The following is a 15,859-nucleotide window of genomic DNA, read 5'->3' as shown; positions in this document are numbered from 1 at the left end:
CCCCGCCGCTCCCTGCCGCCGCAGGCCTCTCCTCCGCCTCCGCCTCCGCCCCGCAGCTGGGCCCGGCCGCGCCACCTCCCACAGGCCCCCACGCCCGGCCCGGCCGGCGTCAGGGCAACGCGCCGCTGACTACAACTCCCGGTGGGCAACGCGCCGGCCGCACCTCAAATCTAACGGAGGGAAGCGCGCTGCAAGCCGGGAGGCTATAGTCTTCCGGCTTCAGGCGCTCCCAGGCGCGTCTTTTCGGTTTAGCTGGGGTCAAAGGGCGTGTGGCATGGTGGGAAATGTAGTCTCCTTGGCCTGTGCTCTGTAGGAGTGGTATAATAGTAAGAGAAATAACAGTAAGTGTGCAACACTGCTCAAAAATTTATTGCTAGAATGGGATACCGGTATGCTTGAACTTTACATCATGTGAAGTTATCTTAACAGCGTGAAGGCAATAGTTGTTTCCAATTTCAATCTGTCAATTCTGTAGTCACAGAAGCAAAGCAGTATCTTCTCCAGTTAAGTACCGTAGTCTCCCCCTTATCTGCGATTTTACTTTCAGCAGTTTCACTTGTCCAACTAAGGTCTGACAATATTAAATAGAAAATTCCAGAAATAAAGAATTCATAAGTTTTTAATTTCCATTGACCTAATGAAATCTCATGCTATCCTGTTCCATCCCACCTGTGATGTGAATCATCCCTTTGTCCAACATACCTCTACCACCTGTTACTCACTTACCAGCTTAGGAGTTATCAGATGGATTGTCACGGTGTTTCAGTGCTTTCATTCGAGTAACCCTCATTTTACTAAATAATAGCCCAAAGTGCAAGAGTAGTAACGCTGGCAGTTTGGATATGCCAAACTGAAGCTGTAAAGTGCTTCATTTAATTGTAAAGATGGAAGTTCTCAGCTTAAGAAAAAAAAGTCGTATGCTGAGCTTACTGGGATCTGCAGTAAGAATGAATCATCTAGCCCTGGAATTGCGAAAGAGGAAAAAGAAATTCATGCTGGTTTTGCTGTCGTACCTCAAACTGCAAAAGTTACAGCCACAGTGTGTGATAAGTGCTTAATTAAGATAGAAAAGGCATTAAGTTATATCCTTACTTAGAGGGGGGAAAAAAGAAAATAAAATGTTTTAAAAAAGAAAAGAAAAAGCATTAAGCTTATAGGTGGAAGACACGAACAAAAAATATGTTCCAACTGACAGCAACCTGTTACGCCAGAAAGCATTGAGCCTGTATAAAGGCTTCAGCAAGGAATCTCCTAAAACAAGTGGCACCAAGCCACTTACTGAAAGTAATGGATGGTTACACAGACTTAGGAATAGGTTTAGACTGCAAAATATAAAAATTATTGGATGGGCTGGGCATAGTGGCTCACACCTGTAATCCCAGCACTCTGGGAGGCCTAGGCGGGTGGATCACCTGAGGTCAGGAGTTCGAGACTAGCCTGGCCAATGTGGTGAAACCCCCATCTCTACTAAAAATACAAAAGAAAAAAAAATTAGCTGGGCGTGATGGCACACGCCTGTAATCCCAGCTACTTGGAAGGCTGAGGCAGGAAAATCGCTTGAACCTGGGAGGCAGAGGTTCTCCATGAGGAGAACCTCTGTGTGGGGGCACCCACCCCACATTTCCCTTCTGCAATGCCCTAGCAGAGGTTCTCCATGAGGACCCCACCCCTACAGCAAATTTCTGCCTGGGCATCGAGGCATTTCCATATATCTTCTGAAATCTAGGCGGAGGTTCCCAAACCTCAATTCTTGACTTCTGTGCACTCAAAGGCTCAGCACCACATGGAAGCTGCCAAGGCTTGGAGCTTGCACCCTCTGAAACCACAGCCTGAGCTCTACATTGGCCCTATTTCAGCCATGGTTGGAGTGGCTAGGAAGCAGGGCACCAAGTCCCTAGGCTGCACACAGCATGGGGACCCTGGGCCTGGCCCACAAAAGCACTTTTTCCTCCTAGGTCTCCCAGGAGACCTAGGAGGGGCTGCTGTTAAGTCCTCTGTCATGCCCTGGAGAAATTTTCCCCATTGTCTTGGGGATTAACATTCAGTTCCTCGTTACTTACGCAAATTTCTGCAGCCAGCTTGAATTTCTCCTCAGAAAATAGGTTTTTCTTTTCTATCGCATTGTTAGGCTGCAAATTTTCCAAACTTTTATGCTCTGCTTCCCTTATAAAACTGAATGCCTTTAACAGCACCTAAGTTTCCTCCTGAATGCTTTGCTGCTTAGAAATTCCTTCCACCAGATACCCTAAATCATCTCTCTGGAGTTCAGATTTCCACAAATCTCTAGGGTAGGGGCAAAATGCCACGTCTCTTTGCCGAAATATAACAAGAGTCACCTTTGCTCCAGTTCCCAACAAGTTCCTCATCTCCATCTGAGACCACCTCAGCCCGGACCTATAGTCTATATCACTATCAGGCTTTTGGTCAAAGTCATTCAACAGGTCTCCAGGAAGTTCCAGACTTTCCTACGTTTTCCTGTCTTCTTCTGAGCCCTCCAAATTGTCCCAACCTCTGCCTGTTACCCAGTTCCAAAGTCACTTCCACATTTTCAGATATCTTTTTAGCAACACCCCACTCTACTGGTAGCAATTTACTGTAATTAGTCCATTTTCACACTGCTGATAAAGACATACCTGAGACTGGGCAATCTACAAAGGAAAGAGGTTTAATTGGACTTATAGTTCCATATGGCAGGGGAAGCCTCACAATCATGGCAGAAGGCAAGGAGGAGCAAGTCATGTCTTACATGGATGGCAGCAGGCAAAGAGACAACAAGAGCCAAGCAAAAGGGGTGTCTCCTTATCAAACCATCAGATCTCATGAGACTTATTCACTACCACAAGAACAGTATGGAAGAAACCGCTGCCATGATTTAATTATCTCCTACCAGGTCCCTCCCACAACAATGGGAATTATGGGAGATATAATTCAAGATGAGATTTGAGTGGGGACACAGCCAAACTATATCAAGTACCAACTACAAGCAATTAGTGTTAGTCACCTGAACCGCTGGGTTGAAAAGAATTTTGAGGCTGCATCAGAAATTCTTGTAAAAAAAAAGTGCAAAGATTGGCCTGGCATGGTGGCTCGCACCTGTAATCTCAGCATTTTGGGAGTCCAAGATGGGAAGATTCCTTGAACCCAGGAGTTTGAGACCAGCCTGGGCAACATAGGGAGACCCAGTCTCAAGAAATAATTAAAACTTACCTGGACATGGTGGCACACACCTATGGTCCCAGCTATTCGAGAGGCTGAGGCAGGAGGATCACTTGAGCCTGGGAAGTTGAGGCTGCAGTGAGCTGTGAACATGCAACTGCACTCCAGCCTGGGTGACAGAGTGAGAAGCTGTCTCAAAAAAAAAAAAAGAACAAAAAAGTGCTCAAGATGGATTTGTGATGTCTACCCAGGGTATGGGATGGGGAGTGGTGACACGTGGGCACAGTAGCTGCCATCTTGGCTGAGAATTCAGCTGCCACAATAGAGATTCACAGAGTAGACTGGCTCAATACTGGAGAGCCCTGGGCTTTGCTGGTCTTTATTTTTCTGGTCTCTCAGACAAAGACACAGCCTTTTCAAACTTTGACCAACTCGTATTAACTTATTCAAAACTGTGTGAAAAAGAATGAGCCACTAGTACATGCAAGAATTTGGATGACTCACAGATATTATGCTGAGTGAAAGAAACCAGATACAAAAGCCTGTATGATTCCACATATACGAAGCTCAAAAACAGGCAAAACTAATCTGTGGTGTTAGGAATCAGAATAATGGTTACCTCCAGGGAAGTACAGACCAGAAAGAGGACCCTTACAAGGTGCTAACAGGTTCAATAGCAGGATCCAGAGGTGTTCACATGGCTGTATACAAATTCATCGGTGTTTATGCTTAAGATCAGTGCCCTTTACATATCTTATGTACTTTATTAAACACGTTACATTGGCCGGGCGCAGTGGCTCAAGCCAGTAGTCCCAGCTCTTTGGGAGGCCGAGACGGGCGGATCACGAGGTCAGGAGATCGAGACCATCCTGGCTAACACGGTGAAACCCCGTCTCTACTAAAAAATACAAAAAACTAGCCGGGCGAGGTGGCGGGCACCTGTAGTCCCAGCTACTCGGGAGGCTGAGGCAGGAGAATGGCGTAAACCCGGGAGGTGGAGCTTGCAGTGATCCCGCCACTGCACTCCAGCCTGGGCGACCGAGTGAAACTCCATCTCAAAAAAACAGAAAATGTTACATTACAATTTAATAAAACATCTCTAGGCCGGGCATGGTGGCTCATGCTTGTAATCCCAGCACTTTGAGAGGCCAAGGTGGATGGATCACTTGAGGTCAGGAGTTTGAGACCAGCCTGGCCAACATGGTGAAACCCCGAGTCTACTAAAAAAATGCAAAAATGAGCTGAGCATGGTGGCGCACACCTGTATTCCCAGCCACTCGGGAGGCTGAGGCAGGAGAATCGCTTGAACCCAGGAGGTGGAGGTTGCAGTGAGCTGAGATCATGCCACTGCACTCCAGCCTGGGCGACATAGCAAGACTCCATCTGAAAAATAAGTAAATAAGTAAATAAATAAATAACATCTCTAGCTGGGCATGGTGGCTCATGCCTGTAATCTCAGCACTTTGGGAAACCAAGGTGGGAGGATTGCTTGAGGCCACAGTTTGACACCATCCCGGGCAACATAGTGAGATCTCTTCTCTAGAAAAAAATGTAAAAATTAGCCGGGCATGGTGGCACAAGCCTGTAGTCTAGGCTACTTGGGAAGCTGAGATGGAAAAATTGCTTGGGCCCAGGAGTTCAAAGCTACAGTGAGCTATGATGATACCACTGCACTCCAGCCTGGGCAACAGAGGGAGAACCTGTCTCAAAAAAAAAAACGAACAACAACAACAAAAAAAAACACACACACAAAATATCTCTAATAAGAGGAGCAATAGAAGAACAGTTTTTATTTATTTGCAAAGTGCCTTTGCACACAAAAATCCCATCTCATCTCCATCATCCCTCTAAGCCCCATGAAATAAGCATTACTATCCTCCTCCATTTTACAGTTGAGGAAACCGAGGCCCAAAGAAGTAGGAATTGACTAAAGTCACATGGTTAAAGATACCCAGCCATATATTTGTAACCTTCCTTGAAAACATTAATTATGAAATAAAACCTTAATTATGAAACTTGGTCTCACATAATTACACCAAATTAAATACAGAGGACTTTGCTGATTTTTATTTATTTTTTTTAATTTTATTATTTTTTTTTTGAGACGGAGTCTCGCTCTGTCCCCCAGGCTGGAGTGCAGTGGCCGGATCTCAGCTCACTGCAAGCTCCACCTTTGGGGTTTACACCATTCTCCTGCCTCAGCCTCCCGATTAGCTGGGACTACAGGCGCCTGCCACCTCGCCCGGCTAGTTTTTTGTATTTTTGTAGAGACGGGGTTTCACCGGGTTAGCCAGGATGGTCTCGATCTCCTGACCTTGTGATCCGCCCATCTCGGCCTCCCAAAGTGCTGGGATTACAGGCTTGAGACACCGCGCCCGGCCGACTTTGCTGATTTTTAGTTGTAAAAAAGAGTTCATCCAACATCCTCTCCTGATTAAAAAAAAAAACAAAAAAAAAAACAAAAAAAAAACAAAACCTGAAACACTCAGCCAACTAGGAAGAGGAGAGAAGATCTCAACCTGGTACGAAGCATCTGTGCAAAACCCACAGCTAACATCATACTTAATGGTGAAGACAAAGGCCGAAAGCTTTCCCCCTAAGATCAGGAATAAGATAAGGATGCCTACTCTCATCACTTCCAATCAACATTGTACTGAAAGTTCTTGCCAGGGCAATTAAGCAAGAAAAATAAATAAAAGGCATCCAGATTGGAAAACCAGAGGTAAAACTATTTATATTTGCAGACTACGTGATCTCATATAGAGAAAAACCTAAAGAATACACAGAAAGCTATTAGAACTAAAAATGAGTTCAGCACGGTTCAACAATATCAATACACAAAAATCAGTTGTATTTCTGTACATTAGCAATGAGCAATATGAAATTGATATTAAGAATCATTTCCATTTACAATAGCATCAAAAATAATAAAACATTTAGCAATAAATTTAACCACGGAAAGGAAAGGCTTGTCCTCTGAAAAGTACCAAACCGTGTTGAAAGAAATTAAGGAAGACCTAAATAAATGGAAAGACATTCCATCTCCATGGATTAGAGGACTTAATTGTTAAGATAGCAACACTCTCCAAATTGCTCAACAGATTCAATACAAGCCTTTCAAAATCTGAGCTGCATTTTTTGCAGAAATGGACAAGTTTATCCCACACCTCATATGGAATTGCAAGAGACCCTAAATAGTCAAAACAGTATTCAAAAAGAAAAATGAAGTTGGAAGATTCACTGTCCTGATTTCAAAACTTACTACAAAGCTACAATAATCAAAGAAGTTTATCCATCAGTTGAATAGAATTGAGAGTACAAAAATAAACCTATACATCTATAGTCAATTTATTTTCAACAAGTGTGCTAAGACCATTAAATGGGGGATGCATAGTCTTTTCAACAAATGGTGCTAGGACAGCTGGGTATCCAAATGCAAAGGAATGAGGCCAGGCCCTGTGGCTCATGCCTGTAATCCCAGCACTTTGGGAGGCCAAGGCAGGAAGATTGCAGGAGCCCAGGAGTTCAAGACCAGCCTAGGTAACATAGTAACACCCCAGTTCTGAAAAAAAAAAAAAAAAAACAAATAATAAATAAAATTAGCCAGGCATGGTGGTGTGTGCCTGCAGTCTCAGTTACTCAGGAGGCTAAGGTGGAACGATCACTTGAGCCCAGGAGTTCAAGGCTGCAGTGAGCTGTGATTTCATCACTCTACTCCAGCCTGGGTGACAAAGTGAGATCCTGTCACCCAGGCTGACCCTATATGAAATGTTCAAAATAGTCAAATGCATAGAGATAGAAAGCAGATTAGTGGTTGCCAGGATCCAGAGAGGGGGGGAAAGGAGAATGAGTGCTTAATGGGTATAGGGTTTCTTTTTGGGATGATGAAAATGTTATGTAACTAGATTGTGATGATGGTTACACAATATTGTGAATGTACTAAAAAGTGCTGAATTGTATACTTTAGTGAAAATGGTGAATTTTTTTTTTTTTTTTTTTTTTTTTTTTTTTTTTTTGTAGCTGGAGTCTCACTCTGTTGCCTAGGCTAGAGTGGAGTGGTGCAATCCTGGCTCACTACAACCTCTACTTCCCAGGTTCAAGCAATTATCCTGCCTCAGCCTCCTGAGTAGCTGAGATTACAGGCACTGCCACCACACCTGGCTAATTTTTTGCATTTTTAGTAGAGATGGGGTTTCACTGTGTTGGCCAGGGTGGTCTCGAACTCCTGACCTCTGGTGATCTGCCCGCCTCAGCCTCCCAAAGTGCTGGGATTACAGGCATCAGCCACCGCACCCGGCCAAAATGGTCAATTTTATGTCATGTGAATTTTATCTCAATTTCTATTTTTCTTGTGTGAGACACAGTCTCGCTTTGTTGCCCAGACTGGAGTGCAGTGGCGCAGTCTCAGCTCACTGCAACCTCCACCACCCAGTTTCAAGTACCCACCACTATAACCGGCTAATTTTTGTATTTTCAGTGGAGACAGGGTTTCACCATTTTGGCCAGGCTGGTCTCAAACTCTCAAACTCCTGACTTCAGGTGATCTGCCTACCTCGGCCTCCCAAAGTTTTGGATTACAGGCTACAACCACCACGCCTGGACTTATCTCAATTTGTTTTTTTTTTTGTTTTTTGTTTTTTTTTTTTGAGACACTTTCACTCTTGTCGCCTAGGCTGGAGTGCAATGGTACGATCTCGGCTCACCACAACCTCCGCCTCCCGGGTCCCGGTTGAAGCAGTTCTCCTGCCTCAGCCTCCAGAGTAGCTGGGATTACAGACATGTGCCACCACACCCAGCTAATTTTTGTATTTTTAGTAGAGACGGGGTTTCACCATGTTGGCCGGGCTGGTCTCAAACTCCTGACCTCGTGATCCACTCGCATCAGCCTCCCAAAGTGTTGGGATTACAGGCGTGAGCCACCGCACCCGGCCCCTTATCTCAATTTTTAAAAGTGCGTTGAAGTAATGAAGAGGGAACATGTTTTGGTGCCTACCACACAAACCTAGATTAGAAGTGGGGGCCGGGCCTGGTGGCTCAAGCCTTTAATCCCAGCACTTTGGGAGACCGAGACGGGCGGATCACTAGGTCAGGAGATCGAGACCATCCTGGCTAACATGGTGAAACCCCATCTCTACTAAAAAATACAAAAAACTAGCCGGGTGAGGTGGCGGGCACCTGTAGTCCCAGCTACTTGGGAGGCTGAGGCAGGAGAATGGTGTGAATCCGGGAGGCAGAGCTTGCAGTGAGCCGAGATCGCGTCACTGCACTCCAGCCTGGGCGACAGAGCGAGACTCTGTCTCAAAAAAAAAAAGAAGTGGGGCTCTGCCATTCAGCTATGTGCTTTACCTGCCTTGGTTTTCCTAACCGCAAAACAGAAATAACACTATATTCCTCACCAGGCCATTCTGATGATTCAGTGACAACACAGACAAAGGCCTTAGCACAGAATATGTATTCAACCGATATTTATGAAATAATAACCACAGGAATAATAATCATTAACATCCATGGAACCCTCACTCTGACAGACAGCTTACATAGTATATCTCATTTGTTTATTTATTTTTATTTTATTTTATTTTTTGAGACAGGGTCTCACTCTGTCACCCAAACTGGAGTGCAATGGCACAATCATGGCTCACTGCAACCTCTGCCTCCCAGGCTCAAGCGATCCTCCCACCTCAGCCTCCCAAGTAGCTGTGACCACAGGTGTATGCCACCACACCCAGCTAATTTTTATATCTTTTGTAGAGACAGTGTCTCCCTATGTTGCCCAGGCTGGTCCCAAACCCCTGGGCTCAAGTAATTCTCCCACCTTGGCCTCTCAAAGTGCTGGGATTACAGGCGTAAGCCATCATGCCCAGCCAGATTATCTCATTTAATCATCCAACTATAGTTCTATGAGGCAGGTACAGATTACAGCTGAGGAAACAGAAGCTTGGAGAGGTTGAATAACTTGCTGAAGACCACACCATTATTGAGTGGTCTGGTTGGCACTTGAACCATGAGAAAATAACAGAGAATCTTCATTCAGCACTTTATGCTAAGCCAGATACTGAGCCAAGGATTTTACATGCATTACCTCATTTAGCCCACACAACAACTATATGAGGTAGGCTTTATTGTTCCCATTTTATACATTAACAGAGGTTGGACACTTTGCCTAAGATCACACACTTGTAGGAGGCAGAGCTGGGATTCTTACTGTAAAGGCAACCCGTTTAGCCACTGTGCTATTCTGCCTACAAGCCAATGAATGAATGAACAGAGACATTCACACATACAAACAGGTAAATAAATAAAGTGTGGTCGGCCTGGGAGCAGGTCTGACCTCCCAGGGGAGTGGGGCAAAGTAAGCAACGGGGGCAGGAAGGGCCCGGCCCAGCAGAACTTGAGGGGTTAAGTGAGGAGTGAGGGGGAGGCGGGTGAGATTGTTGACCCCGAAAGGACCCTACACTCGTGCTAATGGTGGGTTACAGGGCCTACTCCATACCCATTTGTCTAACCACATGCAGGCCATGCAGCAGGCCCTAGACGGCCACACAGGCTCCAGTCAATGACTGTGACTCCCTGGACTTTACCCCAGGGAAACCCAAATCCTCACTCAGGCCCAGGCCCAAGGCATAGGTAGACTAGAAGTCTCCCTGCACGAGGAAGGAAAAGTACACATCCAATCCTTTAGAATGTCCTGTTGGCTCTACCCTCAAAATATATCCAGAACTCTATCATTTCTTACCATCTTCATTGCTGTCACTCTGGTCAAAAGTACCTGCACTGTTGCAGTAGCCTCCTGGTGGGCAGGATAATGGTCCTTCAAAGGTCCATGTCCTTATCCCCAGAATCTCACCTTAAATGGACTTTGCAGAAGTGTTAAGGAGCTTGAAATGGCCGGGCACAGCGGCTCACGCCTGTAATCCCAGCACTTTGGGAGGCCGAGGTGGGCAGATCACGAGGTCAGGAGATTGAGACCATCCTGGCCAACACGGCGAAACCCCGTCTTTACTAAAAATACAAAAAAATTAGCCAGGCATGGTGATGTGTGCCTGTAGTCTCAGCTACTCAAGGAGGCTGAGGCAGGAGAATGGGGTGAACCCAGGAGGCAGAGCTTGCAGTGAGCCGAGATAGTGCCACTGCACTCCAACCTGGGCGACCGAGCGACACTCCATCTCAAAAAAAAAAAGAGCTTGAAATGATGAGATTATTCTGGATTATCCAGCTGGCCTCAACGTAATCACAAAACAGAAGCAAAAGGTTTCAGAGTCAGAGACTGGCAAGATGCTGCCCTTCTGGCTTTGAATGGAGAAAGGGTCCACAAGCCAAGGAATGCAGGTGGTTTCTAGAAACTGGAAAAGACAATGGAACAGATTCTCCCCTAGAGCCTCCAGAAGGACAGAGCCCTGCCAACCACTTGATTTTAGTCCAGTGAGAACCATATCAGACTTCTGACCTCCAGAATGGTAAGATCTGTGTGGTTTAAACCACTAAGTTTCTGATTCTTTATTACAGAAGCAAGAGGAACCTAATACTCTTCCCCATTGGCCTTCCTGTCTCCATCTTTATTCCTTCCAGTTCATTCTCTGCATGGTAAGCAGAGGTATCCTTTAAAAAGTATGTGTTTGGCCAGACACAGTGGCTCATCCCTATAATCCCAGCACTTTGGGAGGCCAAGGCGGGTGGATCACTTGAGGCCAGGAGTTCAAGACCAGCCTGGGTAACATGGTGAAACCCCTCTCTACTAAAAATACAAAAATTAGCCGGGCATGGTGGTACGCACCTGTAGTCTCAAGAGGCAGAGGCATGAGAATCGCTTGAACCTGGGAGTTGGAGGTTGCAGTGAGCCAAGATCACGCCACTGCACTCCAGCCTGGGTAACAGAGACAGACTCTGTCTCAGGAAAAAAACCAAAACATATATATATATATATATAGACATCTGACATATATATACACACACATATATACATATATATACACACACATATATACACATATATACATATGTTTTGACATTGGACATATATACGTATGTCAGATCCAGTCACTGAATGCTCACAATCCTCCAATGGCTTTCCACATCCCTCAAGTAAAACCCAAAGTCCTTTCAATGTCCCTCAAGTCCCTACATGATGTCATGATTTTCCCGTCACCTCCTTGCCCTCCTCCTTTCCAGTGCCTCACTCCAACCACACTGGCCTCTCTACTCTTCCTCAAACACATCAGCAACCCCCAAACTCTCAAAACCTCTACTCACCTCTACTTTTTTTCCTTCTCTATAATACTCATCACCTCCTAACTTCTATAACTTACTTACTTCGTTGTTTATCTTCTGCTTCCTCCACAAAGGATCTCCATAAATAATTGTTTTGCTCATGATGTATCATCAAAGAACTAACTATGCCTGGCACGTAGTAGGTACTTAAGAAATATTTGTTCCATGAATAAATAAGTGGACTGAGGAAGCAGTGACCTGGGAAGCAGCCTTGCCTCGATAAGACTTTGGACAAGACCTTTTCCCTCCCTGGGACTGTTTATTCTCTGTGATTCTTCAAAGGAACCAAGGCCCTTAAAGTTGGGCCTTGGCATCCTGCCTCTGGGTTCTGTGCCTAAGCCTACCCGAGGCACCCTCAGCTAGTAAGAGTTCACTCCCAGTCCTTAGGTGAAACCTGCTCACCTCCCTGATCACCACCCTTCAGGCCCTGAAAGCTTTGTGTGTGGGGGGTCACTTGCTGGCAGCCTTGGGGGTTGGGAGCACCAGTAGCTGCCACCTCCACTCCTTCTTCCCCAAGGGAGACAAAACTAGTCCAGCCAGTTCTCCTGGGTCACAGGGACACCTGCTCTGTCGCCGGAGACTTCCAAGCCACCTGCATTAGTCATTTGGCCCAGATATTCTCTGCTCCCTCTTTGAACAAAGGAAAATATCCTTTTATATCAGACATTACTTCCCTGGAGTCTGGGCCAGTCCTATCTCAGCCTACATGACAGATTCCCCCTTGGCCTCCCTGGGGTGAGAGGAGGGGGTGGGTAAAGTGGGCCTTCTTCTCTCAAAGTGCTGTTGTTTATTCACTCGACAAATATTGATCGAACAATTCCTGGGAAGGTCTAAGCACTGTAGATATATCAGGAACAAAAGAGACAAAAGTCGATGCCTTTGTGGACCTTTTGTTTCTAATGAGGACAACAGACAATAAACAAATGTCTAATATAATGTCAAGGGTGATGAATAAAAATAAAATAGGGTAAGGAATTCGAGAATGATGGAGGTGGGGCTATGTTAGACAGATTGGCCAAGGAAAACTATCCGAGGAAATGAATGCTTTTGTTTTTTGATTTTTTTATTTTTTTGAGATGGAGTCTCACTCTGTTGCCTGGGCTGGAGTGCAGTGGCATGATCTCAGCTCACTGCAACCTTTACCTCCCCGATTCAATTGGTTCTCCAGCCTCAGCCTCCCGAGTAGCTGGGATTACACGCACGCACCAGCATGCCCAGCTAATTTTTTGTATTTCTTAGTAGAGACGGGGTTTTGCCACGTTGGCCAGGCTGGTCTCGATCTCCTGACCTTGTGATCCGCCCACCTCAGCCTCCCAAAGTGCTGGGATTACAGGTGTGAGCCACCACGCCTGGCCCAAATGTCCCAATTTTTTACATTTTCTAATTGCTTCTGGAGTAGAGGAGCATAGTCGATTTGTATATATTGATCTTGCTGCTATTTCAGCACTCTTGCTATCATCTCACCATTTCCAATCCTGATACTATTTATTTCTTTTTCTTGCTCTATTATTCTGGCCAGGCCGCTAATGTAATATTGGAGTCATAACAGCATAACGTCCTTGTGTCATTCCTGACACGTAGCGTCTCACATTTCACCACTGCATTATATTTTAAATTTGTTTTTAAATGTTGGCTCACTTTTTCAGACACTGTGAATGCCAAACTGTCTGGAGGCTGCCATGAGCGGCAATTTGTGATCTCTGCTTTACCTGAATTATTTCCCTGAATTGTGACATCAACCTCGCCACGTAGGTATTATTATTCTCCACACTGACACGAGGAAACTGAGGTTCAGAGAGTGAAGTGACTTGCCATAGTCACACAGCTAGGAGGGGGCAGAGCCAGAATTCAAACCCAGCTCTGCTTGATACCAAAGACTGTAATCTTTCTCTTTTTCTTTTTTTTTTTTTGAGATGGACTTTTATTTATTTATTTATTTATTTATTTATTTATTTTGATACAGAGTTTACTCTTACTCTGACACTCACATGTCCAGGAGTTTACTCTGTCACCCCGGCTGGAGTGCAATGATGAGATCTTGGCTCACTGCAACCTCCATCTCCCGGGTTCTAGAGATTCTCCTGTCTTGGCTTTCCAAGTAGCTGGGATTACAGGCACGCGCAACCACGAATGGCTAATTTTTTGTATTTTTAGTAGAGATGGTGTTTCGCCAAGTTGGCCAGGCTGGCCTCGAACTCCTGATCTCAGGTGATCTGCCCGTCTTGGCCTCCCAAAGTGCTGGGATTACAGGAGTCAGCCACCGCGCCGGGTCAAAGACTGTGATCTTTCTGGGGATGGAGTGAGACCCTGGATGCCTAGGCCAGCCCCTTTTTATGCTCCACTCTGTCCAGCATCTTGGAGTTCAGTGGAGGCCCCTGGGGTCCTGGAGCAGCTATCACCAACTTTCTCATTTATTTATTTATTTTTATTTTATTTTATTTTATTTTATTTTTTTGAGAAAGAGTCTTGCTCTGTCCCCCAAGCTGGAGTGTGGTGGCATGAACTCGGCTCACTGCAACCTCCGCCTCATGGATTCAAGAGATTCTCCTGCCTCAACCTCCCGAGTAGCTGGGACTACAGGTGCGTGCCATCACGCCTGGCTAATTTTTTGTGTTTTTAGTAGGGACGGGGTTTCACCATGTTAGCCAGGATGGTCTCAATCTCCTGTCCTTGTGATCTGCCCACCTCGGCCTCCCAAAGTGCTGGGATTTGTCACCAACTTCCTGTTAAACATTATAGCTGATCTTGGTACGTCCTTATCTGTGGCCTGGCTCTGCTACTTCCCTGCTGTGTAACTTCGGGCTGCTTAGCCTTAATGTTCCTGTTGCTTCATCTCAGCTGCAAAATGGGTTTAAAAGTAGCGCCTCCACTGAAGTGCTGGGGATGGTCCCAGGCATTCGATAACTAATAAATGTAAGTTCTTGTGATTACCAATAGACATGTATGCCTGTGTACACTGACAGGAAGAAGCAATAGAAAAACCACTTAAATAGGAAGAAGTTGTCTTTTTTTTTTTGAGACGGAGTTTCTTGTCGCCCAGGCTGGAGTGCAATGGCACGATCTCAGTTCACTGCAACCTCCGTCTCCCAGGTTCAAGCGATTCTCCTGCCTCAGCCTCCTAAGTAGCTGAGATTACAGACGTGCGCCACCACGCCCAGCTAATTTTTTTGTATTATTAGTAGAGACGGGGTTTCACCATGTTAGCCAGGCTAGTCTCGAACTCCTGACCTCGGGTGATCCACCTGCCCCGGCCTCCCAAAGTGCTGGGATTACAGGCGTGAACCACCACACCCGGCTGAAGATGTCATTCTTCACATTTCTTTCAATGCCATTGATACAATTTTTTTAAATGTTCACTGTCTCCCACAACTCCTTCATTATGCAGAGAATAAAGTCCAGATTCCTTAACCCATATCTAAGTCCCTTTCTGATTCATCAACCCACACTTCAATCACAGAAAGTGGCTAAGAACCCATGGAGGCAGGCTGCCCCAGCTTGAGTCCCAGCTCTGCAGCTTTCCTGGCTGTGTGAGCTTGGGTAAGGAAGTTTGCCCCTCTGGGCCTGGGTTTTCTCAGCTGTAAAATATGGAAAGTAACAGCACTCACATGACAGGCTGAGGCGATGTGACTGTAAATACCCTGGCACAGTGTTCCTCGTGTGGAGAAGCTGGAAGCATCAGCCATGATCATTACCCACCTACTCCTCCAAGACCTCTGGTCAACCTGGAACATCCGCCGGCCCAGAACATAGCAGGTCCGGCACTGTCCCACCCCAAGGTGTTTGTGCACGCCCTGCTCTCCTCCGGCACACCTTCCCCTATCCATCCACCCATCAAAGTACCCCAGGCCAAGGCCCAGCTCCAGGGGCATCCCCTCTGACTTCCTGTCCCCACCAGTCCCCCTTGGGCCTTTGTGCAGGCCGGTACACTTTCACACCTCACCCCCATCAACTCTGTCCCTCCTGCCGCCTCACACCCTTCCTGAGGACGTGGGAAGCTGGGCCTGGCTCTGGGCTCCAGCCCTGAGTTCCAACACAGATGACTGAGGGACCTGCCAGCCTTCAAAACAATTCAGTCATCAAATGGAGTTGACAGCCCAGAAGGGTGGCTGTGAAGATAAACAGAAAACACTAGTCAAGGCCCTTTTCTCCTTCCCGCCTCCTCATGAGCCCGATCCACCTCCCACCTGGACCAGCTGAGGGGGAGGAGGAAGCACTGGACGTGGGGACACTGACGGCCTCCAGATGCCCATGCGAGAGGAATTTCTGATCTTGATTACAATGGATTTGGAGGTGGCTAACAATCCCGAATTCCCACAAGTGAGTACAAACCCTGACCCCCATGGGGTGTTGTCCTGGACCATTTTCTGTGGATAGGTGTTCCCAATTTCCTTTTTTTTTAATCTTTGAGACAGGGTCTTGCTCAGTTGCCCAGGCT

The 15,859-nt window shown here is 46.2% G+C and overlaps 1 long non-coding RNA gene across 1 annotated transcript in view; it reads left to right on the top strand.

The window, feature by feature from the left end:
• The window catches only part of LOC108533630 (uncharacterized), a 17,799-nt gene extending 1,976 nt beyond the window's left edge, over nucleotides 1-15,823 (top strand). Inside the window, exons 2-3 of the long non-coding RNA XR_001886775.1 lie at nucleotides 10,663-10,750; nucleotides 14,845-15,823. This is a non-coding gene — a long non-coding RNA (uncharacterized LOC108533630). The remainder of the gene's footprint in view (nucleotides 1-10,662; nucleotides 10,751-14,844) is intronic.
• Nucleotides 15,824-15,859: the final 36 nt, after the last annotated feature.

This window comes from Rhinopithecus bieti, unplaced genomic scaffold, assembly GCF_001698545.2.
Source record: "Rhinopithecus bieti isolate Rb0 unplaced genomic scaffold, ASM169854v2 scaffold_65, whole genome shotgun sequence".
Lineage (NCBI taxonomy): Eukaryota > Metazoa > Chordata > Mammalia > Primates > Cercopithecidae > Rhinopithecus > Rhinopithecus bieti.
Note: the sequence above shows the minus strand (reverse complement) of the source record. Positions and strands in the feature narration are given on the sequence as shown.